The 25,753-nt window shown below is 44.3% G+C and overlaps 1 protein-coding gene and 1 long non-coding RNA gene across 4 annotated transcripts in view; both read left to right on the plus strand.

Annotated features, from left to right (window-relative positions):
* The window catches only part of ETV6 (ETS variant transcription factor 6), a 231,700-nt gene that overhangs the window by 94,812 nt on the left and 111,135 nt on the right, over positions 1–25,753 (plus strand). The gene's annotated exons all lie outside the window — the stretch shown is intronic.
* LOC116593285 lies at positions 1,090–24,891 on the plus strand. Its single transcript, XR_004286852.1, has 3 exons — positions 1,090–4,293; positions 19,198–19,200; positions 24,866–24,891. It is a non-coding gene; the product is annotated as an uncharacterized LOC116593285 (long non-coding RNA).

A 25,753-nucleotide genomic window follows, 5' to 3' on the forward strand; every position in this document is an offset into this window, starting at 1 on the left:
GTTATTGCTGTTTTAATCTGGGATTCCAGACAATTCCCAATGGAATGCTCATGGAAAGTACGGGGAAGAATCTGAAAGCCAAGACAGCAGCAGGACATTTATGGTATTGCTAGGTCGAAAACATTTTTAGCTGCTTGTTTTAAAGAGATACTCTCCAGACTGGTGTGCCTCAAAGTCGCTTCTTTCCAAACCATTTGTCCTTCTTGATCTCCAGATAAACCTTCTCCCTTAACTCTTTTTATATATCCTTTCCTGGTTGGAGGGAAGGCAGGGCTTGTAATAGTGAAGATTCTCATACTGAGGGTTTCTCACCTTTTTATTCTGAAGACAGAGTGTGACAAATTAGCAAGCTATCGAGAAGTAGAAACTAATGCCTCTCCTTCTCTGTGCCTGTGATAAAAACAAAGTGGTAAATGGAGCCAAGTGTTAAGTGGTGATTACAGAGGACTTACTAGGACCCGGTGGGGTAGTCTAGGCCTGGGAAAGGAGGAGACCCCAGGGGAGAAGGGCCAGCCCCACGCCACTCTGGCCTGGCCTCCTCGCTGCCCACACATGCAAGCCGGGCCCCGTCAGTGGTCCTGCAGCGGGTTTCTGGAACCTGCCTGTTTCACTAGGAGAGCAGACACCATATGCTTATGGAGAAGACAGAAAGGGCTTCTTCTTTATATCCTTTTCTCCTTCTGCAAAGGGTACTGACTTCTTTTTAAGCTTGAGGGTAGAAGAACTAAAGTATAACAATTACAGCAGGTAGGTGGGAGACACAAAGTTCTAGTCCTTAATGGGAACAAAGCCTCTCACTGTACCTTGAAAACACTTAAAGGACCAAAGACCCCCGATCGTGCCAAGAGGAGCTCCCTCTTGATTCTCCAGCCAGTGAAGGCTTTTGCCTCATTCTCACGAGGGTCCTCATGATGTGACGGGGAGATCCATCCATCCTACCTTCCTTCCTTCCATCCTTCCTTTTTAAAGATTTTTCATTTATTTATTCAAGAGAGAGAAGAGCATGAGCAGAGAGAGGGGGGCAGAGGGAGAAGCAGACTCCTAGCTGAGCAGGGAGCCCAACACAGGACTCAATCCTAGGACCCTGAGATCCTGACCTGAGCTGAAGGCAGTCGCTTAACCAACGGAGCCACCTGGGTGCCCCTGGCCAGGAGACTTTCCTAATTTGTCTGCCCAAAGACCACCTTCTTGTAAATTCCTGAGGGAGGTGTGTGTGGTGAGAGGGCCGCCGTGGGTGCCTCACGAGGAGGTATCAACCCTGTGAAACACTCAGCCTCTGACAGCGATGCTCAGGGCTGCCCATCTGATCATAGAAAGTGTGCTTCAGACTTATGTAGGCAGAATTTAAATCACTAAGTGTCTTTTCTTCATTTTAAATTCCTTCTCACATAATCACTTCGGATGCAGCCGATAGAGTCACCTCTAATCACAGGTTGATGGTGTCGCTTTGCCCAGAGACTCGGCATTCTGCGGTGCCGGTTTGGCCTTATAACTGCCCGTGAATTGATATTTAAAAATCATATCCTAGGACTCATTCATCATATTTAATAGGGTTACGGTTTATGATGTTGCAGGTTAATAAATAGCCATAATAGCCGCTCAGTTTTCTAGAATCAGAGCTCCAGAAATAGTCCCTTGGCTCTACTTCCTTTCCTTGTGAATCTTTCAAAATTCTTACGTTACTACTCCTACTTGTGTGTGTTTAATAACTTAATTTAATGCCTTCCTTTGGAAACGTTACCTCGCGGCTCACCCACTTGGTGATTTTGCCTTCTCAGCAGAGTAACTGAGTTGAAGACAGTCACATGGCAAGCCAGGCTATATTAGAACTAGGGTAGTGAAAAGAGATGCAGTGCCTCACTTTCCTAATTAGCTAGAGCAACCCACCATTTTATATACTTGCAAGTTAATTTTGTTCCCTAAGAAGAGGCAAAAATGGGAGTTAAACATAATCGTATTTCGTATTTTATATTGTTACAAGCTTCAGCATGTGCTCCTATATATTATCTCATTTAGTCATGCAACAGTCCTTGAAGCTGGTGTTACGAAGTCTGTTTTATTGATGAGTTGACTATGGTTCCGATAGGCCCCCTGAATTGTCCAGGTTGACCCAAGCCTGTGCAGAGCCAAATGCGTATCTACTTTGGAAGTCACCACTGACACTTCTTGGGAGAACACATAATGACAGAGTCTTGTGGCCTTGGAAGTAGCAGCCGCCCTGACTTTGGAGTTGGCCCAGCCATGGGTGCAGAGACCAGGAGTGCTTTGGCTCTGGTCGTGCATCTGGCCATTCATTTGAGCTGAACCTCAACAGGTCAGCTTCCACGAGGAACCAGAGGTGGTCACTATGAATAAGTCATTCTGGTCTTGCCCACGCGCCTCTACTCTTCCTCTCTCTTCGCTCTCATGAGCTCAGGTTGATGCTTAGTTTCTGTCTGCAACCAGAGGGATAGAGCTGGCCGTGAAAGCCTCAGAGGGCCAGCTCCAGGAGTGGGGCTCAGCCATGTCCCCACATCCCCTGGCATTTCACCAGGAATGACCTGGGAACAGGTCCTCCTGCTTTTTTTTGCCTTTCCAAATGAAAAGTCCTTGTAGTAGGAAGGACTGGGGTTCATACAGACCTACCTGAGTGGGTTTGCATTCCAGGGCTTCCTCTTTCATTTACAAAGATGATTTAACTTCTCTAAAACTCTCATTGTCTAATACACTTACTCGTAAGGGTTTGCAATAAGGATCAGGGTAGCACCTCACACAGTGCCTAGCAAACAGTGGCCAGCAACTCGCTAGAGCTCTTTCAGTTTCCCAAGCTGATAAATAGCCTGGGTAGGGGGTGGCTTCCTCATTTTCAAAGGCCAAGAGAAGCATGTATGTCCTTGTTTGTTTCACTAAAGAAAGGGCTAGACTTTTGTCTACATGGCATTGAACTGATTTCCCTAAGTCACCCTGGAAATGAGTTGTTAGATAAATCCTCTAACACCACCATGATTTCTGGGAGCTCAGTTCTCCTCTCAGGCACTTTCCTACCCGCCGCTCTTTGTACCTCTCTCTGGCATGGTTTTCTTCATCGGTCTTGCCGGAGTCTGTAAGTCTCCTTCCTGAGCCTTCCCTACTCTTCTCAAACCTAGCAAGTCCTCCCCTGTCCTCTGTTGTTATCAGTATTCCAAAAATGGCCTCCCCTTGCACAGCTGCCTGTGACGTGTCATGACGTCACCAGCAGAGTTGAGGCAAGGACATGGGGAAGATTTAATTCTCAGTCAGCCTCTGACACAGTAGTAAGGACTTCTAACAAAGATGGCCAGCCACCTGTGTTTTAGATCTTGTTTCCCCTAAGCCTTCCTTTGGGTGCCTCCACTTTTCCACACTCAAATGCCTGAAGGCTTTCTACTTTTCCAGCAGCACAGAGCCCTGCTTAGCTGCTTCAAACAGCTTGAGGAGAAAAAACAGCCCGCCAGAGAACAGCCAGGATGCTTTGGAAGGGAAATTTCCTTTTTGGGCTTGCAGTCTGAAAGAATTTCCGATGCAGGCAGACGTTAATTCCTAGCTCCATGCTTCCTGATAAGGAAGCAGCTTCAATAAATGCAGCTATTTATAGAGCCCCCCCCCCTTTTAAATATATAACCAGAGGTCTATTGACCTTTTCTTTCACTTTGCATTTCATGCCGTGCGCTCTGTGTACATTTAAGGCAGTTCCTCCGGCAGAAGCTCTGACAAAGCGCCTTGGTCCTGGGGGGGTGGGGAAGGGAGGGCTCTCCATGTCCTTGGAATTCGGAAGTTGATGTTTGGAAGCTTTTGGCAGTTGGTGGTCCCTCCCTGGTGCCGTGGGTTATTGAGGTGACCCCAGAGACATCCCACGCTATTCTAGACCAATATGGAGAGATGATGACGGACTAAGACAGGCAGCCATCTAGAAGTAAGAGCCCATGAGAACCAGTCAGCCCTCTGAGTGGCAACTTGAACAACAGGAAATCAATGATACTCCCATTTCTTCTGTCTCCTCTCAACTGTCTCCCCTCAGACTTCCCCTCAGACCATCAGGAGCTCCATGGTCTTTCTCTTGGCATGTTTAGGGCCCCTGTTCATAAGTTCCGTGGCCAATTTGATATATGGCTACACAATCCTTACAGACAGACATGAGGAAGATTCATTGTGATGTTGGCTTGAAATGGCTTTCCTAGGTTACTCCTCTTGTCCTCTTCATTATCACAAAACGTTTTTTGGGCTGAGTCTATACAAATAGGATAAAATTCCATTCTCAGGTAACAGGTATTTTCTCCCATTTTGCTTCATGCCCAAGTTAAATCTTATCTGCAGCCCAGGCTCTTGGGATTTCTGACAGGATTGACTTTGACCACCTTATCTTGATGTTTTTCTGGAGGTGAAAGTTGCCACAGACATGTGGGTGTTACTGAGTTCACTGTTGCCATAGGGGGATCCTGTGTCAGTTGCCTGAACCGTCCACATGTGTTCTGGGGCTTCTTCCTTCTGATCCCTTCTGAAGCAAGGTAGAGCAGTGTTTGAGAGATGGAAACTGTCCCTGGCTCTGGCCACGTGCTGTCTGTAAATTCCCAAGAATAATTAGTTACCCTGCCCTGATAGTTCCTGCTTCCATCTCGGGTAGGTGGATTAAACTCCATTCCTTTGAAATTAGACTCTATTTCTGTTTCCTCTAGATCATGGATAGAAATAGCCTCGAATGGAGCTCCAGGATTTCAGTAATAGAAATGCAGATTGCAGATCTAGGTCCTGGATAAAGAGCTGGAGATGTGTGGTGGCTGCAGATGAGATGCCTGGAAGCAAAAGACTAACCCAGGTGGGGCTATGCAGGAAATGCTTGATTTCAGCAATTCAAGGAGGCTGGATTCTCTGCTCTGGGGTAGGAGCATGAGCTGACGTGGTTCACTGAGAAGGGTGAAGGTTTCTAACAATCAGTAAGGAAAAAAAAAAAAAAAGGCACCCAGGTGAGTCTTGAAGGTCGTGGGATAGTAATATCTTAAGAAAAATTACAGGAGTAGCAGGCAATCTATGTAGTAGCTCCCCCTAAGAAGTCACAATATTAAGATTTAATCACCCATTTGTTTTCCAGGCTTATCTTTGCCAGTGAGTTTCTCTTTTTGTGGTCATACCCCATTTGCCAGTTTGCTTCTCCTTAGGAGCTGTTCTGAGGCCAACTGTGGATAAGATGCCACTCTAAAAGAATTTCTGGGGCAGTAATGTATGGGAAAAGGAATCACTGTCACTGCTGTTCATTGAGCACTTTGTAGGCACCAGGACCATTCCGTATGTTACTCTGAATGATCTCTAATGGTGCAAGGTAGATTATGTCTGTATCTGTAGCTGAGGCTCAGGGTGGTAAATCACTTGCTGAAGGTCACACAGAGGAAGAAGGTGAAGGGGCCATGATTTAAATCCAGATCGAAGCCCAAAGCTTAGGCTTTTTGTCACTTCACTTGGTTGCTGCTTCATTAGGAGCTGATAGAAGTTATGGTTAGAACCTGTTGGTTAGGGCACCTGGGTGGCTCAGTTGGTTAAGCAACTGCCTTTGGCTCAGGTCATGATCTCAGAGTCCCTGGATCAAGTCCCACATCGGACTCCCAGCTCCATGGGGAGTCTGCTTCTTTCTCTGACCTTCTCCTCTCTCAAGCTCTCTCTCACTGTCTCTCTCTCAAATAAATAAATAAAATCTTTAAATAAATCTTTTTTAAAATAAATAAATCTTTAGATAAATCTTTTTAAAATATTTAAATAAAACCTTTAAATGAATAAATAAAATCTTTAAAAAAAAGCTGTTGGTTAGAAGGAGAAAATCCAAGCTAACAGCTTGATTTTTTTTTTTTTAAATTCAAAGGAAATTTTTATAAATTACAGACAAGGAGGGCCAAAGGGATAGAATGAGGGACATAAACTAAATTAAGTTGTGAAGTAGCAGAAGAAAAATTTTCAGATTCAGTCCTCTATGCAGACGGTTATTTGTAATATATTTTCAGGTACCTCTATAAGTTCTGGAATGTTAGACAAAAAACTAAGTGAAAAAGAGATGATCTACCTCCCAGATGATTAAAACAGCAGGAAAGGTGATGTGCTCAGAGATTATAATAGTGAGTTCACGAAATAAAGTTTTTCACTTCCTAATAATTTGTTAGTCTGACATGCTTCAGAAAAATTGTATGATATCTCAGTGCCTCAGTTTACCAACATGGCGTATATTCCAGGAAAGTCTACCACAGGGTAATAGAATAGGGAGTGCACTTGTCCGGGGTTGGTCCTCTGAGCATTGGCCCACCGTGCTCTCTGCAGGGGGCAGGGGTCATCCCAAACAATCTGTTCTTTCTCCCAGGATTGTAGTTTCTTTGTACATAAAGCAGAGTAGCCTGAGTATATAATTCCCCTGGTCCTTCACAGCCCAAACATTTTATTTGTTCTCTGATTACAGAAGAGAAATACAAGGAAGATTAGCAGTGGAGCATTATTTATAGACGCTAAGTATCGTGATCATTCACTTGACTTTGAGAACTCAACATCAAATTTTAGTTCAATGGTGGTATTTCAGTGACACAGGAAACTGTTCCCTGCTTTAGCTGTGATTGACTTGTGAAGATGCCCTCTTGCAAGGAAATAGGGAAATTCTCAACGCCTGGTACTATGGGACACTTACCCCCATTGCCCATGGTCGAGATCAGGTATGGAGGCAGTTCCCCAGCAGATTTTCTGAAGGCTGTTGCGGCCACTCGCCCCTTACATGGGGGTCCCAGGAACCTTCTCTCTGATCTCAGGCCTGCTCCCTATTTCTCATAGCCCTGAGAACTGTGAGCTGGCTCTTTGCCTAGTGTATTATGCACAGGTGTGGCTTCTGGTAACTACCTACTTGACCCCAACTGCACAGTTTGTGGGAATCCCCTCTGCAACTTGAGGCACGTTTGCCTTTCCTGTAACCTGTACAAATGGCAATCTGCATTTTGCACCCTCTGTAGATGCCCACTGGGTTTCAGCTTGACAAAGCCAGCTGATCTGCATGGACAGGGCCACGCTGTCCTCCTTCGGCCAGCCTCCTAGCACATGCACAATTAATACTGCATTAATTAATTATGGGGGAAAAAAAGCACAGTTGGCAAGGGAATGAAGGCTTTCAGCTTCTAAAGTGAAGGCTTTGATGCTGAGCTTTAAAGTACATTTCCAACCGCCCCAGCCAGCAAAGAGAATCAGTGACACTAACACCATCCCATGGGCATGAAGACTCACACCCAAGAAACTGTTTCTAAATAGGGGCCCTGAACTCCTTACTCAGAGCATCTACTTAACTGCCTCAGGCTCTGAAGAAGGGGTATAGGATCTAAGAGAAAAGAATTGCCCAAGGCATCAGTAATTCCTGAGCAAAGCTGATGAGTGGTTTTATTTTGCCTCCTTAAGGAGCTCTCAGGTCATCAACATTAGGAACTCATTGTCAAGAAATAAATACGAGCAGATGACGTGGTGCCAGCCCTCTTGAGGAAATAAAATGACTCTTTCTTCTTCCTCCTCCTATGCCTTAGTTGAGGAAGTCGCCCAAAGGCGGTGCGAGTTCACAGACCTGTTTTTCTGATGGGGCGGAAGGTTCCTCTGTCTTGGGCAGATTTTCCTACTACAAGTGAACAAAGTGGGGGAGAAGAAAAAAAAGGTTTCTTTTCTTTCTCATTCTGATTTCTTCCACACCAGCGTTCTCATAGTTCTGACTCCCACACTTACCCTTTTCACTTCTTGTGCGAGCTGGTGGTGAAGCCCTCTCACGAAATCCCCACCCTAGACCGATAGTTCTCGTTCCCCTATTTACAGCTCTGTGTCAGGCGTTTTGCGCGGCACTCTGGCTGCCTTTAAAATTTGGCCATGAATCAAATATTCACCCAGATATTTGGGATTTTATTTAAAGGTCTTTTAGAAACACAAAAGCAGAAATTCCCTGAGAGAGATTCCTCGCTCGAGAGCCATGGGTTATAAATGTCCTTTTAAACTACACTTTAGTTCTCTGATCGTGCTGAGAGGAACTTCAGAGGCCCACAGAAATCTAAACAGATGTAAAATTTGTTTGGACCTTGTAAAAGGGAAAATTTTTTTCTTTCGATTCTTAGGCAAAGAGAAATTTTACTTCAGAGGAATTCAAGTGAGCATGTATGTATATGTATATTTGGTTCATATTGTTTCGTAACTATTATTCCAGAGATCTGCCTCACAGAGCTTCTGGGTGATTCCTATTACTCAAAGTGATCCAGGAAAAGAACGTGAAGAAATATGACTGGGTTTCATAGCACTGACGTTGTATATGACTAGCTGTGTAGCAGTCTCCTCCTGTCTCCTACTTTTTCGTTTGCTAAAGGAGTATTGTGAGTCAGAGAGTGGCTGGCCTTCTAAACTCTTAATGGTCCCAATGATGTTACTGTGGCTCTAAGACAGAGGGTTTATAGTTGTGAACTGGGCCAGTGTTATGCTTTGACAGAGGATATGGGGTCACCCAGGCACAGTGATTTAAGAGGGCAATGAGCTACCATGATGTCTGAAGTTCCACTGTTAAGATACATTCCTTTTGGATTAGGCATTATTTCCACCAAGCTCTACTTTTTTGTTTAAGTTGGTAGGAGAACAGTTAGTACCTTGGAGAGTGATAATTAACTCCTTAAGTCCCTGATATCTTAACGAAAATTAGTTTATCAGGTCTCTTGAGTCTTTTGAAATAGAAGAACCACAGCCGGCATGGAGGTCAAGGGAGGGTATAGAGTTAGGAAAAACTCCATAATTTTGCTTGGGCCTGGCCTTCTCCATGGAGAAGACTGATGTAAAATTGGGTGGAAAATCCAGGCCCCTGGATTTAGACAAAACATAGTGAACCTGGATTTCTGAGACCAAGATGAGTAATCTGATATTTACCTTGTCTGGCTGTTGGTCTCAAGACATTGCCAGCGTCAGTATTGACCGAACCAAGTTGGGCCTCCTTTGGCACATGGTCACCTTGAGAACATGCAAGTTGTCTTCATTGCCTTGAGAGGATGAGAGAATTTCTAATCTGAATCCTGAAGACTTTTAGCCATTCTTAACGGAAACGTCTTTGCCTCTGAAGTGACTGAGTGTTTGATTGTAACACCAACACCATGCTCCTATTATAAAGGGCCTGTTAATCCAAGTCTCAAGTTGAAGTGGTCAGGAAAATCTTGACTTGCCGAGAGTTTAAAGGAGCTAGCCAGAGGTGTGTGGCTTGTTTAAGGACTGGGCGTGTGGAATTTGGGAGGAAGATCCTTCATAGCTCTGTGTATGGAGTGATATCTGCCATTTATTGAGTGCTTATGGATGGCACTTCTCACATGTATTTTATCATTTAATCCTCACGACAGCCCCAGAGGCGAGTTTTGTTATCCCCACTTTACTGATGAAAAGTCAGGTTGAAGGAGGTTAAGGAACTTGGCCCGAGTCACAGAGCTGGTAGTTGGCAGAGCAGGTTCCTCAGACTCCGCTCCACACTCTCCCTTCCAAATATAGGCCTATTCCCTAGACCATTCTCTTTAAGAACATGAAAAATAACATTGGGTCCCCCTATGAGATTCAACTGTGGTTAAAACCTCATGAATTTTAGAAAAATAAAATAACTCACTAACATAAAATTAAAAATCCACTCCACGGAAAATATCTACCACAACCCCAGTACCTCAGGGTTAGTATATTCAGATTTCAGTGAACTATATGATTCTCACTAGTCCCTTAAATATCGCTCTGTTTCCTGGTAAACAATATCTCTTACAGAGTCCTGGCACAGGAATAGCGTAATAAGATCAGATTCTGTCTCTCTGCCATTCTAGTGCAGTCGAATCCGCAGGACCAGGGACTGTCTCAGTCCCTCATCTGTCTGTGTCTCTCTTTGTCCCTGCTCTTCGGGTTCAAAGTTCAATTCCACTCCCTCTTTTTGTGCTTTAGGTTTCTGTGTTGTTTCCTTTACACACAGACTCAGTTTTGTTTTTTTTTCTTTTAATCAAGTGATTTGAAATGGAAAATTAAAAACTTAACTAAGCGTCTGGCAGTTTCCTGCTAATATGCCTCTCTGCTAAGAAGCTTCAGAAAATACTATATATTATTATTCACTTCACAGCTGCTCCGGGCACTCACCCACTTAGTCATTCACAATATGTCTGAGAGATTAGTTTTACAAGGCTGTGGTTTGAGATATTTTTCCCGTCCATGTTTTCCTTAAAATACTCACTGGGGGAAGTTTGGGCAGAAAAAAAAAATCTACCACCCTTGATAAAAGAGAATTGGGCAACATACGTGCTTTAGAAGCTCTAACAGACTCTTTTATTTTCTTGCACCCTCTTCCTTTGAAATACTGCAGTCTTTTCGGTGACAGGTCTCAAGTCAGTGTGTGGGACCATGAGAAAACAAGAGTAAGTGTTTTGCTCCAGTTTGCTCCAGGTTGTAAACCTCCTGTTTTGTTGTGAGAGAATCATTATTTTGATTTCAGGCAAAGGTAGTAAATTATGCCATGATAATACTGCTTCATCTCAAAGGCCAGATCTGATTTTTTTTTTTTTTAACTACTTAAACCCTGGAAGACAGGGATTTTTGCCCATTTTGTATACTGTTTTCTCCCAGGCACCTAGAGCAGTACCTAGCACATAGTAGGCCCACAAGGGAAAATAAGCTGTGCCTTCATTTAGTAAGTACGGCTATGGAAATGCAGTGCAGGGGGCCCTCCTTGTGTAAGTGTTCATGATAGCAAATGCGATTTATGAAAAAACTGGGAAGATGTGGGAAACATAAAAATAAAATATTTAGAGTGAGACCAGAATCCCTTGCTCCGATAGCGCCCCACCCCTGCACACAAACCAAGTTGTCCCGATTTTCCAAATCTGTTAAAACTAAGAACATTTTAACTGAAGAAAAAAAAAGAGAGAGAGAGAGAGAGAGAGGTGCTTTTGTGTTGCAGCACCCCTGGATGCCTGTGGGGGCCTGTTTGTGAGCGTGTTTATGTGTGCTTGGTCGGGGTGGGGGTGGTCTACAGATGGGCCCATTTCTCCGTGAAGAGAAGGCACTGAATCTCTCTTGGAGAGATAGAGCCTCTCACTGTTACACAGGATGGGGGGCCAGAGGGCACAGGAGAATGAAGAAGAGGGAGGAAGGGGTGGGCCAGGGCCAGTTTCAGTGGGGTCCGCACCCCCCGGGGTGAGAGCCGAACTGTTTATCCCGACATCCCAGCAGCAGCAGAAAGCCAGGGGTGTTTTCAGGACTCGGCTGCCAAAGTTTCTTGAAACAGCTCTGCTCAAAGGCATATGCTGGGCTCACTTCTGAGGGAAATTTCCTTTTTGGGGAAGTTGAAGCAAAGGAATTTCCTGTGTGGGCAGACAGAGCTTCCTGACTTGAAGGCTTCTTGGAAGGGAAACAGTTTCATAATGAAATGACAAATTAAAGACATACCAGCCGGGTTCACTTCAAAACAGCTAGTGAGAGTACAGGCAAAGCCCTATTATACTCCCTCACAGAACAAAAATAAATCCCATCCTGACAGGTTTCTGTATGCTGGATTATATCCGTCCCCCCGCACCTTCCTTCACAGCCTTCTTCCTCTCCCTTCCTCCCACCCCCGCCATTAGCTGCCACCATCTCTATCTTTAACCGCTCCCGGGAGCAGCCGGCAAGGAGGTTTGGAACATGTCTTGCTGCCTTGCTTTGTGGCTTCGCCCATCCTTGACCTACATGGAGGCCTTACAGGTTATGTCACAGCCCCATGCTGCTAAGACTCACAGAAATGACCTCTTTCTTTCCCCCACCGACACAAACAGTGATTGAAGATGTCTTTAGCAATGGGGTAAAAAAAAAAAAAAATGCAGGCATTTCCTTGGGCTGGCCTTTCAAATCTTGTACGTGGTACATGCAAGTGCTGTTCTGGTCTGGGGAGCTGGGTCTGAAGTCTTTGCTTTGTGGGAGGAAATGGAGGTCCGCACTGACGCAAAGGATGAACGCATCGCCTTCTGTGGTTCAGTCAGCCTGCATCTTTTACATTGACATGAAGATGCCTTGTGAAGTAACTTTCTTTTTTCAGTGGAACAGACTAGGAGAAACAATGATGGCTGTATCATTTGTGGATCAGAATTAACTAGTCTTAGCCTAAGGAAGGGAAATGGCACAGTTTTAGAACCAGATGTCCGAGTTCAAGTGCCACCTCTAGCAGTAGACGATGAGCAGTGTGCCCTTGGACAAGTCACTTAACTTCTGGCCTCAGTTTCCTTATCTCTGAAATGGGTACAGCAAAACCCTTTACATACCTTTGTGAGGAAATGACATTATAATTTCAAAAACACTCTGTAAACTCCTCCAAAGGCTTTGCCAAATGGCACTCCTTATTTAGGCGTGATTGAGATCTTTGGGGATTGAAATAAAATATTTAGGCTGAAAGAGCAAAATTGGAGACTTTGTCAGTCAATTTGGCAAGTATTTATTACAAATTTTCTATGAGTACACATGCTTGGACTCTATGGGGAGAGATATCCAAAGGATGCAGTTTTTGGCCACAGAAAGAATCTTGAACTTGGGGCCAAGAGGCCAGGGTTCAATCCTGCTGTCACTCAGTAGCTCTGTGGCTTGGAAGGAACCATTTAAACATGATGAGCCTCAGTTTCTTATTTGTAAAATTGGGGGAAATTGGACTCTATGACTTTAATAAGTTGTGTCCAATTCTGACATTGTAGAAGCAATTTTAAGAGGTCCTGGCCTCTGGCGGTTGTGTATAGGATTTATTCTAAAGAGCAAGAAAGGACAAGTCACCGTATTAACAGCCTGACTGGTGAAGAAACTTGCATCAAAAATCTAGATATTTTTTTATTAGCATACCTGATAAAAACAGGGAAAAAGTGAGTACACAGTATGTCTGCTGCGACAGTTTGGTTTTGGGTGTAGCAGAGTGAATGCTGACTTAAAAATAACTAGGATCCTGGGTTGAATATGGCGGTTTCCTCAAGAGAACTTGTCTCAGGATTTTGATTTACCTTCTCTCAGCTGCTCCAGGGGGTGCTCAGCAGGTTTCCAAATGGTTGTTCCTTGAAGCCATTCCCGTCATGGGTATGCTTGTCCAAATAGGCTTCTAGGAGAGAGGCCGCAATGTTGGCTGGTCACCGGTCAGGTTTTAGTATGTGCTGGTCTGTAATTTAAGGACTTATTCTTCTTCCAGTTTCCGTTGGTATGAGGGAAGGACTCTTAGTGACTTTGCCTTGAAGCATGTTTTCTCAGCATTTTGATTTGAGAAAAAGGAGGTATTAGAAAAATTCGATAATGTATATCAAATCACAGTTGCAAAATGGTGACAGGATAAGTATTGTGTAAACAGCTGTTATTTATTGGGTGTGTGCCGTGGGTTCCTAGTGTTCTCATAAATTGTCTCATTAACTTTATTCTCCCAACGAGTCTGAGAGGTAGGTGATACTATCTTCACTTTATAGATACAGAAACTGGGGCAAGACCACAGAACTGGTTGGTGGTTGAGCCAGAATTTGAACCCAAGTTGATCTGCTCCAGAACCTGTCCTCCGTCTTGGCAGCCCAGCTGTGTTGTCAACCATTTTAAGTTGACCTCAGTGCTTAGAAGCAAAGTCCAACCTGTCCCAGGCCCCAAAAAAGAAACAGCACTGACCTTCTGGTCCTGCAATGGCAGGTTCTTGTATTCATGGAAAACCCTGTGGACAATATTATACGTGGGCAATAAACTGAGCAAACATGACCGTGCCCTTCACCTCTGGAAGAAAGCCCATTCTGGTTCATCCAAGGGCCAAGTTGGGCTGGGACCTCACTGGCCAGCTCTGACCACACCTTATCAGTTAGGACAGGAATGGCCATGCTGGTCATGTTTCAGATAGCTAAGGAAAATGACTGGTGCCAGGTTGCATTCTTTTCCTTGTGAAATTCTTTGCAAATACTGTGTGTGGCTGCCGGGGGTTGTTCTGAAGTCAATTCAAATCTTGTTCTACTCAACAAGCATCGATTGAAGACTGTCCTCAGTGCTGGGGATACAAGGACTCAATGTTAGAAAGCAGAAACTTGGATAATCATTCAACAAAACTCGTGTTTCTTGAGACTCCTGTGTCTAGTGGAATAATAATCACAAGAGATAAATATCTCAGAAATTTGTAAGAATATGTTTTAAATCTTCACAGAAGATATGGTGTTTTTTTCTTGATTTCTGTTTGATTTTATTAACTTTCCTCTGTACAAGTAAGCTTATAGTATGTGTCCTCTTGTTTAAGTCCAAAGTTTTCTAATTTGTCGCTTACTCTGGTAAATATAAATAGCTCCAGAATTTCTCCTCCTCGATCCCATTGTTAATCTCATTTTTCTTCCCCAAAGAATATAGATTTTTTAAAAAAGAGATCTATTTATTTATTAGAGAGAGAGCACACCAGTGGGGAAAGGGATGAGAGAGAAAATATTCATGCAGACTCCCACTGAGCATGGAGCCTGTCACGGGGCTCGATACCACAAGCCACAAGCTGAAGACCTGAGCCAAAACCAAGAGTCGGACACTCAACCGACTGAGCCACCCATGTGCCTCAGGAATATAGATTTTGAAAGTTATTTTTCAATTAAAGCCAAAATAATTTTAAAGTTCACTTATATTTAAAAGTGATACCCAAAAGAAAATCTGAGGGGGAAAACAGGATTTTGATAGCACTTAATAATAAAAGATTCAAAGTACTAAGTTATTCTTTGGTATATATAGCAAAAATACTACGTAGGTGGTGTTTCGAGCTCAGGGTAAGGGGAGAAAAGGGGTCATCCCTCCTGTAGAGAAATGAAATCACTGATTTCAGTTTTTCATTGGCCTCCAGCAGCCAGTGGGGGTCTTTTGAAAACGTTCTTTTTCTTCATTATTCAATATATTCCCCATTTAGACTTAAAGTGTGAAGAAAAAAAAAAAGGTACTATTGAAACATTATGACCAAATCTATACTTTAACATGCCCCTTCACTCCTCTGGTGAGGAAGTAGGGGGTGATGTGGAAGAGACTGACTTACTATTGATTTTGTTTGGAAATGAGAGGTGGGAGGAGGGTTGGAAGAAGAGCGGGCCTGCACTCTCTTAGCATCCCAAGTCCCGCGAGTCCCTGACCATTTCTCTAACTTGGCGCTGTGAGGCTGCACTGTAAGGGGCGGGGGGAGTACGTGAGGAGAAAGATCATATTAGCAGAGGAGTTGTAGGAGCTGAAGAGGTGCCAAAGGGAGCAGGGTGACTGACAGGTAGATGAAATTCAATATCCTTTCCACTCACATTTTTCAAAAGAGAAATTGCTAATTAGTAAGTTTGAGTTGGATCTTCTTTTTTAATATTCCTTGCTCCTTAGACCATATGTAAGCGAGCCGATGTGGGGAAATGGAACAAAGCCTACTGAGCCTTGAGAACCCTCAGCCCAGGCCTTGGATGTTGGGGGTTGACTGTGTCTTCCCATGTGCTGTACCATCAAGACCCCAGGGGACTGAGGCAGTGGCCCAGCTTCGATTCCGGGCATGCAGAGAAAGGAAGCTCCACCTTCTTTGTTCACCTTGTACTTTTTGGAAGCTGGAGTTGTCTCTGCCCATCTTATGGGAAACCGGAGGACTCTAAGGCTCTGTGTGATCCTGGCTCAGCCCAAAGCCTGAGGCTTCTGAACATAAACATGGTAGTTCCAGCCTTTGTCCCATGACTCCTGGGAATTCCCAGTGGGGAAAGCCCTACCTAGCCATCATCAACCTAATGGTAAACCAGAGTCCCTCCTCCTTCCACCTGCCCTGTCACAATCTTAAGATCTAGGGGAAATTAAAATAGACTTTCTTCTAGACAGATATAGAGGTTTCACTTACAAATGTAGCTTTGATGCTAAAGAAAGCCTTTTTGACTTCCATGAATAAGGAATAAGTCATGGCTATGTTGTATCTCCTGGATGGTCCAGTGGATTTGCATGAGACCCAAAGTGACACTGACATGCTTTAACTAATGCCCAACATCAAGTCCATTTGTCTCTCCCATTAAAGACTGATCGTGGCAGCACTGCCATCGGCCAGACACATATAGGAACTCCAGTGTCTGAAAATGTAGCCAGGCTTTATAGGGATTAACACCAAGTAATGCTTTAACATCTCACAGTTTACAGCAATGAGCTGGCTACTGTGTAAACAGTGCATTGCAGATGATCAATGAGTGTTTAATAGTAGCTCCAGTGGTGTCCCCCCTCCACACTTTACTTTCTGTCCTTTGTCGAATAATATAGTAACTGAGTCCATAACTCAAACGTAGGAAGAAGTTGCTACATGCTAACTTGCTTGCTTTAAAATCTTCAGCTACCTCAATGAGCATTTATTGACATTTTTAATGACATTTAAAAGTCAATCTCCAAACCCTTTAGAGCTAAATCCTAGTAGATGCAAACTTGAAGCTGGTGGGAGTCGGGGGTATAGAGCAATCCTTCTGGGAGTCAGAACGAGATACTTGTGTGTCTGGACTGGTGGCAGGTTTGTATGTTACCAGAGGGATATCCATGGTAACAGATCAACATGGTGCCCGGGACAGCCCTATGCACCAGGCTCTAGGTTCCCATGAGAAAGTGGATGCTTACAGCAAATAGAGAGGAAGAAATCAAGGAATATGGATGTATGTTCCCCTTCCTGGTGGAGGTCTGTTCCTGAAGTTTCCACTGATACAACTGGTGACATGCCCCATTTAGCCACTTGACTTCCTCTGTAAATCAAGACTCTTCAGAGTATGCACGCTGTTCTCTTGAATTCCAGCTCAACTCATACAGCTTTCAACAGGCTTTTACGGCAAAGAACTGTAGGAGAGTGGAGCAAGAGTGTGACTTAGAGTCAGGAAACCTGGTCTTCAGACCCAGCTCTTACACTGCCTTGGAAGTCCTTATTTTCCAGATTGTTTGATTCTCACCAGTTCTGATAGTCAGTCATCCATTGATACAGAAAGCCCCGAGTATGACACACTGGCAGTGAAAATGGTAGCCAGTGGAATAGAGTATAGTTTGCCAACCCCATCACCATCCAAGGCGTGATAATGCTGTGATCGTGTGCATGCAGGCTTTCAAACACCTAAAAAGTAGGAGGTAGGAGTCATCTCTATTAAAGATTAATCTGTGAATGTAACAACCAAAATCTGGAGGCTGGGCAGCCAGCAGAAGAGTTCATTTTTTCTGGAGCATTGGTTACAAAAGGTTATTAATTTGGAGAATCAGCACTCGTTTATCTTAAACCACAGGAGAACATTTGTGAATTCAGAAGAACAATTATGTAATTTGGTAATTTCATGAGCCTCTTCCCTGGGGAATCTTATGACTCAACCGTCAAAGGTGTCAGAGTAGAGAACACGGCTTTCCGCGGTCAGGTCTATGCCGGTGTCTGAGCTTAGGTACCCTTGGGAGTGAGATTCTTCGTAACCAAGCCCTCAGAAGGATTGGTGCTGGGTGATTTGGGTAATGGTTTCTGTTGTATACATTTAAAGGGGACCAATCTCTCCCCCAAAGGGAAGTTTCTTTTCTAGGGAATTTATTCCTAGGGTTGTGGGGGTGTTAAACCCACTGTGCGTCAAGGAAGTAAGTGATTGCACATTTCCTATAAAAGGCAACTATGAACTTGATATTGACTAATGCAAACCAGCAGCTTCTTTCTACCACTTCGTTAGAATATTTCTTTACCAAACTTCGCAAGAACAAAAAGAACACCTAATACCGATAGTGCTCAGTTTAAGCTTCAAGTCTCGCAGTTCTCTGTGGTCTGTCTTTAACAAAAGTCTAAAGATTTTTATTTTAGGATCACAATGTTGGAAGATCTTTAGGTGGCCCACATCATAATGCTGCTTCTAAGATTGGTTTTAGGAAGGTCCCTGATCAAGATTTAAGTACGAGAAATCTTGATCTTATTTCCTTTGTCATTTCTATGTCTTAAGGTCACTTTGTTGACATAGAATTTTTGTTTAGCTCAGCAAGCGTCAAAAGGGCAATATATATTTATATATATTTAATTTTTTTAATAAGATCTTTTTGCCTGAGAATCAACAGCGTTGGGACTGTTCCAGTGGAAAATGGAAACATTCTTGAAGTGATAGCAGAATGAACAGGACAGAGTTCGAATTTTAGAGCTTGGTTTCCTTATTGTGCAGTTTCAGTTCTAGAAGGTTAGTATTGTCTGTGTTCAAAATGTAAGTATACATGGTCTTGTTGCTATCTGCTAGTTTTGATGTGGCTTGTAACAAAGAGATAATTGACAGCAGTGAGCGCTTTTAAAGGAGACTATACTGAGGCTCAGTATACAGACTGAGTCTTGTTAAGCTGATATTCAGAGCACTTTTCTTATGCTTTGGCTTGTAGGGCTTTCAGAAAGAAGGTTTTAGTGGGAAAAGGAGGGCATTTGAGGAAAACAACATATTTATAAGGAGAGCATGCTTCATTCCCTTCAAAGCACAAACAAATAAATAAACTGAAAAGACCCACAAACCAACCAACCAACCTATCTGAATCCTGGGAGTGGGAAGGAAAGCCATCCGTGGGAGGCTTCTCTGGAACAGCCGCCCTATGGCCTGCGTGGCAAACACCACCGTTGCTGGGGAAGGTCTGGGAGAGGGAATGTGGCCCACTGCTGTGATTGTGGGTGACCTGTTGCAGCTGCTGGTGCTGCCCTAGAGAAACGGGAGATAGCGTGAAGAGAACAGGGACCCACAGATGTGTCACGGGAATGAAGACAGAGCTGGAGCCCAGAGAGCCGAGGGGAAGGACCGATGGAGCAGGACCCAGGCCCAAGGCTGATGGAAGAAGAAGAGGGCCAATCCCAGAAGGGAGAGGTGTTTTGTGTGTTTGGTTTTGCTTTTAATGAAACAGGAAGGGTTGAATGAGGAAGGAGGTTGGGAAGTCTTTGAGCAGTTTCATGCCCAGGGCTGGGAGATGTTCTTCCCAGCAGCGAAATGCCTGGGTTTCATTTTGGTCTGGAAGTGTGGCCCACCACCTGGGGAACTCCATTAGATCCTGTGTTTTAACCTCCCCATGCCCCCCACCCCAAGAGAGGTTTACAAATGGGACATAGGGCTTGTGTGGGCAGACCTCCAAGAGTCAAAGGCAGGGTTTGGGGCCAGCTGATGGACTCTGCTTCTTCATATCACCGTGGTATCCCATATACCTGCTCACCCCAGGCCCTGCAGGGGTGTGAAGTTGTAGGGTCAGTCTGCATCCTAGAATGTGCATCGCCAAATGATGTTAGTACCCGGAGCATGTTTTTCCCTTCACGATAAGTAAATGTAAACAAATGGGGTTCACATGTCTGCTTAGCTCACATAGCCTAGGGAACTCCTAATCTGTCTGACATAATGTACTTGCTGATGGACCTGTTTCAACTAACCATCGTTTCCAGCATAAAAATATATCTGGGAAAATACATGGAGATTCCAAGTGTAGTTCCCCAAGGAGGGCCACATAGTAACCACAGCCCTGCCCCTGGAAGGAACTTGGGGGGGGGGGGACAAACAGCTAGTCACTTGTTAGCTAACCTCTGAGTGAGGGAGGGTGCTGGTTTGGACAGCCCCAGGAATTGTGAATGATCCAGGAGAGGACTGTGGCTCCGTGGGGGCAGGCTGGGGAATCAGGCATCCATCTTCCTACCATTGGGTCGTTAATGAGTGTCTGATCAGGAACTTTGCATATGAAGACACGATTTCTGCATATTTGGGCAGGGTTAGATGCCTTCAGTGTATGCTGTATCTTTAATTCCTATCCACATGCAGTCTCGACCTTGTATGACACCTTGTAGCAGAGGGCTATTTGTTTCCTCTCGTCAAAGCTATGGTTTGAGAATTTGGCTGTTAATGATTGAGAGTACAGGAAAATGCGGTGGTCCAGAAGGGTAAAGCTGATGTTCCCAGGACCATGAACTTGGGACTGTAAGCTGTGGGTGGTGGAGGCAGGGAGGCTGACAGTGGGTGGCAGTCTCTTTCCCTCGGCTCCTAATCCTGGTAATTTAATTGTAGGGAGAAGACTTAGCTATTTGCAACAAACACTTACCAAACTTATTTTGTGGCAGGCCCCGGGTTGTACACTGGGGTTATATGCTGAATGAAATGCAGACACTTCTCTTTATTACTTATTAAAATAGCTTTATGTAAGTTTGTGTTCCCTTCTTCAGCAGATATTAACTGAATGCCCATCTTGTGCCAGGCAGATGGTGGGTGCTGTGGAAACCATGATGAACAGGGACAGACATCTGCCCTTTTGGTTTGTAGAATTTACAGTCTAGAGAGGGACTTTATCCACCGCCCCCCCATGTACAGAAGGCACCATCACCGGCCTAGTTCGTAGTCTTTGCTCAGCTCACTCCCTGAGTTGAGTCTTTTCACGTTTATCAATATCCCTGTTGTGGGAGCTGCTGAAACGACAGAAGAACCTGATAAACCAGTCAGGCCTAGCACTCAAAAAATGGTCTGTGAACAGTTAGTGGGGTACTGGGAATCCCTGCACTGGGCACAAGTGAGTGAGTACCTCGGTGTGTTATGGAATGCTTCATTGCACCAGTCTCGTTTCCTTGCCTGTAGTCCTCCAGATCTGTCTCAGCTAGGATGATCCGTCTTCTGCCGATGTTTCTGGAGTTCTAGGGAACGGTTTAATCCACTTTCTGCTACAGCACCAGGCTTCACGCCTACTAACCATGCTTGATGGTGATGCCCAAAGGCAATGATCTTACCAGCCCTGAGTTTGTAAACCAGTCCACCAGTGATTCAGCCATCTGGGCTCAGCAGGGGAGCTTGGCATGTGGAAGGAGGAGCTCAGGACCACACCCAGGAAGTTATGGGGTGATGGAAATTGACTGCATATATTCAATGAATCTGCAGTGAGGTGAAGACAAGCCTGTCAGGACAAAACCCTTAGGGCATAGCGGCACTAAGAAGTCCCAGTGTGGGGACCGGACTTCTCCTTTAGATGGAGCATTAAAATTAACATGCCAAAGAATAAATAACAGTATTCCCTGGAAGTAATAATGTACCAAATTTTGTTTTTCTTAACTGGCAGGTTATTTTGAACATTAAATCTCAATGCAGATCGAGTTTGGGGGGGGGCGTGTTGGGGGGATGGGCACATGTATGTAAGTGTGTAGCAGCTCACACAAGAGGCACACTTGAGTGATTAAGTGTCTGCCTTCAGTTCAGGTCATGACCTCAGGGTCCTGGGTTCGATTTCCTCATGGGCTCCCTGCTCAGCGGGAGCCTGCTTCTCCCTCTCCCACTTGCCCTGCTTGTGTTCCCTCTCTTGCTGTGTCTCTCTCTGTTAAATAAACAAATAAAATCTTAAAAAAGAAAAAGTTCAACAGTGACCTGAGAACAAAAAGACAATTTGCTGAGCGTCCCCTTTGTAGAAATACTTTGGCAGGTGTGGGTCAAGAACCTTAAAACAGCTGAACACATTGGCTCAGTAATCTCATCTCTAAAAATCTGTCACTAGGAAACATCGCAGATGCTCGCAAAAGATTTGTATACACACCTGTACAGATCAGGAGAAGCCAACCACAAGGACTCAGTTAAATGAATTGAGGCAGACAGGTCATTATGCTGGAATATTATGCAGCCATTAAAAATCATGTTATTGAAATGTTCGTCAAATAGAACTAAAGAGGAAGGATACCAGTGTGTCCCTTCAAAATAATCCCATTTTTAAAAAGTCCATTAAAATAGACCAGAAGGAAATGCAGGAAAATAGTTCTGGTGGTTATCTCTAGGTGAAAGGGTTAGGGATAGAGTTTTTTTTTCCCTCTTTCTCTGCTGTAATTTTTTCTAGCCTTGTGTAGGGTTATTTTTGTCTTAGGAAATTGTGATCACATCTGTCCCTAGCTGGCCACTTGGCACCTGGGTTTATTGTGTTGAAATGTAAATGGGGGCCTGTGTTTTCCATTGTCCCCTCCCCTCTCCCCTTGAAATCCCTCAGGACCTTCCCACCCTACAGAGGACAGATGCAGCAACCCGCAGGGGCCTGCCCGCTCCCCGTCCCACTCACCTCTGCAGCTTTATTTTGTACATTCAGCTCTTTGTTCTCTGTTTTCCAGGCGTCCTGGGCCTTTTTTGGTTGACCTGTATAGATTGCACTCTTTCTCCTCCTCCTTCTGGCTGCAATACCTTCTCTACGCTGAGCCCTTCCCCACCCCATTCCACCACCTACCCCCGGTGTAGCCCTATACAGTCAGCGTAAACCAGGTCCTTTAGACCTCAGCCAAAGTCACCTATGCCTGAGGACTCCCCAGTGCCTCCAAATGCGCCTTCAACACGCTCTCAACCTCCCTTCTTACCACATGGACTCCCAGTCTGTCCTCAGGACTGAACCACAAGTTCTAGAAGGGCTGGGACTGTGTCTTGTTGATCACCACTGCGTTCCCCCAGAATGGAGCACCAGGTTGAGCTCACCGTAGAGCTCTTAGGTACCGATGAATGAGAGAGTCTTGTTTAACTGCACTGAAACATCTGCTCTCAGGGCAGGCTGTGTCCAACAGGAGAAAATGCCCAGGCTTGGTGATTCATCAGTCTTATATAATCCCCGTGCTCTCCCTCTGAAGCTAATAATACACTAGATGTTCATTAGTTGAACTTAAATTTTTAAAATGTTTTAAAAATAAATAAATAAAATAACTTTTAAAAAGAAAGAAAAATCTAACTGTTGGGTAAAAAAAGGAAAATTCACAGGCTTTGGAGCCCTGCACACCTGAATGTCACAGTGTCTCTTCATTTTCCTGAATGTTCCCTCATTCTCATTTCCCAAAGGAGGATCGCCATACCTATTGGATACCCTAGTTGGGGGTTACGTGGGTTATTGCTTAGTAAGTGCATCGTAGAATGTCTGGCACATGGCAAGTACTGTAAAGGATGCCATCTTCCTGAGCAGCCCTCAGCGCCTGTCTACACAGCCAGGCCTGACATACGTCTGTCTCTAATAGGACCTTGTCTTCTGCTGTAAGTCACTTGAGGCGAGGTTTGCCCTTGCCCCAAAAGCCCCCCCCCCACCCCCCGCTGTACTACGAGGTCTGGTTAGTACTCATCCTAACCTCTAAGGCAGTGTTAGATTTCTGGGGCCCAGCCCAGTGCCCAGCACTCGAAGTGTTGTGTACACGTGCTGAATTGAATTGCCCAGACCAGGCTGAGCCACTGAGTAAAAGCTAGGTGCTACCTTCTCCTCGTGGAAGCAGATCATTCTGAATGCCGCCTGACTTTGTTTGACACCTGCTTGGAAAAAGAGGAAGATAAGTTCCCTGATGGGTCAAAGAGTTCTTACTTTTCCTTTCTAAAAACGTCTCTTCTTTCCAATACCACTGAACTTCAAGCCGAGTTAGGCACACTGGGCTTGACCTGTGTGGTTGTTAAAGCCCAGTTCTCTTTTTGAGGTTGGAGCCGTACATGTGGGTGAGCTCAGGTGAAGGGTCTCAGAGATTCAGACACATCATTCTTTTATAGAACATCATTCAGGGAATCCAGCCGTGGGATTATCCCCTTACTGTAGCTTCTCGAACATTGTCACACTTGTCAGACTTGGGCTGGTGGCTATTTTATCTCCCAAAGAGCCAAAACCGGATTTATTTTGGAAGCAGATGTGAGCGTGGCTGTTGTTCTTCCTATATCTAGGCCCTGAATAGGTCAAAACTAGATTCAGTACTTTGCTGGTATTTTCATAGGTTCGGGCTTCAAGCAAATAGGAAAGTTGGGCCCAGCGACTTCCGCTGGCAAGTATACACACACGCATCTCTGTGTTTATGTGTGTGTGCTTTCCGGAATAAGACCTCCTTTAAAACTGAACCTTTCATCATCCCAGAACTGATTTGCAGTTTTATCACTTGTACTTTTTATGGTTCTTGGAGAATCGCTGCAGCAAATATTTTTGGCAGGAAGTTAGCACACAAGCCCTTCCCCAGAACTTGGTACCAAATTTGCTGAGTGCCCATCTTAAAAATTTGAAATTCCTCTAACTTTTTCCTGTGATGTGCTCATTTTTTATCTAAAACTGTAGTTGAAAGCTGGTCTTGGTAATCATTCACATCAAGAAAGGAACGAATTTCTCAAAAAAGAAGGCAGGTGCTAAAAATAACCTCCCCACTCAGACCCACTTACTTTTCTACCTAGGGAATCAAGATAGAAATATTTCTAGGAGAGGTATGGCAGTAGTTGAAGTGATGCAACCATTTAGCTGCCTGCTATTTTTTTTATTCTTTTCTGCCAGAAGGAAAATATACAATATAATGTAGAAAAATTTCCCCGGAGTTGTTAAAATAATCCGTGCAATAACCTTTGGTGCTTGGTACTACCTTGAAAACACAGATCTTTAGAACCCTTCATTTCTAAGGTTTTCCAGGTGGCCAGGTTCTTACTCAAAAATTGGTTGGTACGGCAGTTCCTGCTGTTACAATTGAGGACTTCGTGAGAATCCTTCGTGGAGGTAAAAAGTGTAAAGAGAACTGCTGGGAAGTGACCAGTGACCAGTGAGTCCCATCTGTGCTGGCTGTGTAATTAAACGCATGGGTAAGGTCTGTATGAAGTCAAGTATGATGCAACATCAAATAAATGATATGACTTTTAACAAGTTTTGCATGTATTTATTTTTTTCTATGCCTATAACGTTACAAATGTCCTACCTTCAGCCTTCCCTGCTTTTCGTTACGTGGATCCAAGAAAAGCAAAAGGGTTACTTAGGAGTCATTCCTTTTTTTCTCTTCCTGGCACAGAGGAGGCTTTCAATAATATGTGCTGAATGAATGAACCAGTCTGTGAGTCATAATTTATCACACAGTTAATTAATAGAAGTATAATTGTTATCTCCTCTAGTTTAATAGATGTAGCAGATTTTTTAAAAGTTGAGATTATCTCTATTGCTGGGATGCCAGCTTTTTTTTTTTTTTTAAGATTTTATTTGTATACTTTAGAGAGAGAGAGAGTACATGAGAGTGGGGGGGAGGGGAACAGAAGGAGAGGAACAAGCAGACTGCCCGCTTAGCACAGAGCCTGACACAAGACCTGATCCCATGATCCTGAGATCATGACCTGAACTAAAATCAAGAGCTGGGTGCCCAACCAACTGAGCCACCTGGGCACCCCTGGGTTGCAAGCTTTTTAGAAGAGCATACATCTTGGGTGCATATTAGAAGAAGGTTTTAGGTTCAGTAGCCTGTATCCTTTTTTACTACATTGGGGGAAGAACAGATATTTAACCCAACTCATTCTGTGATGTAATGCTGTTAGAAGTGTGCTAGTTCTTGCTTGCAAAACACAACAGCAAAAGTTATGGATAACTTAGAAAAAAGGTCTCATTGGAAAGATATTAGGTAATTCATTGGCTCAATTAAAAAAAAAAAAAAAAAAAAGACGCCAAGTATGTTCAGCAGCCAGAGCTCAGTCAAGATCATGTCACAGGGACCGTGCTCTTAGAAATGCCACCACAGCGTGGCTGCCACTGGATACACAGCGTATTGGGCCGACACCGATGCTGTGAATAATACCCCACCGTCCCTGGGGATGTGTCACTCCCTTAAGATTCAAAAACTGGGGCAGGTGCATCTGATTGGCCCTGGTTCTGAACTAGGGAACAAGTGCGAAAGCCCTGCCAATCTTGGGACTACTCCCCCCCCCCCCCCCCCGCAAAGGGCTGTGTGGATGCTGAGCAGACAAAAATTGGGAAGTCTAGCATAAGATTGTAAATAATCACACACTACAATGTTTCATTTTGGTTTTATGTCCCAGGCAATCTGTCTTCATGGCAAAGTTAAGTGGTTCCA

The sequence above is a fragment of the Mustela erminea genome, chromosome 6 (genome assembly GCF_009829155.1).
Source record: "Mustela erminea isolate mMusErm1 chromosome 6, mMusErm1.Pri, whole genome shotgun sequence".
Classification (NCBI taxonomy): Eukaryota; Metazoa; Chordata; class Mammalia; order Carnivora; family Mustelidae; genus Mustela; species Mustela erminea.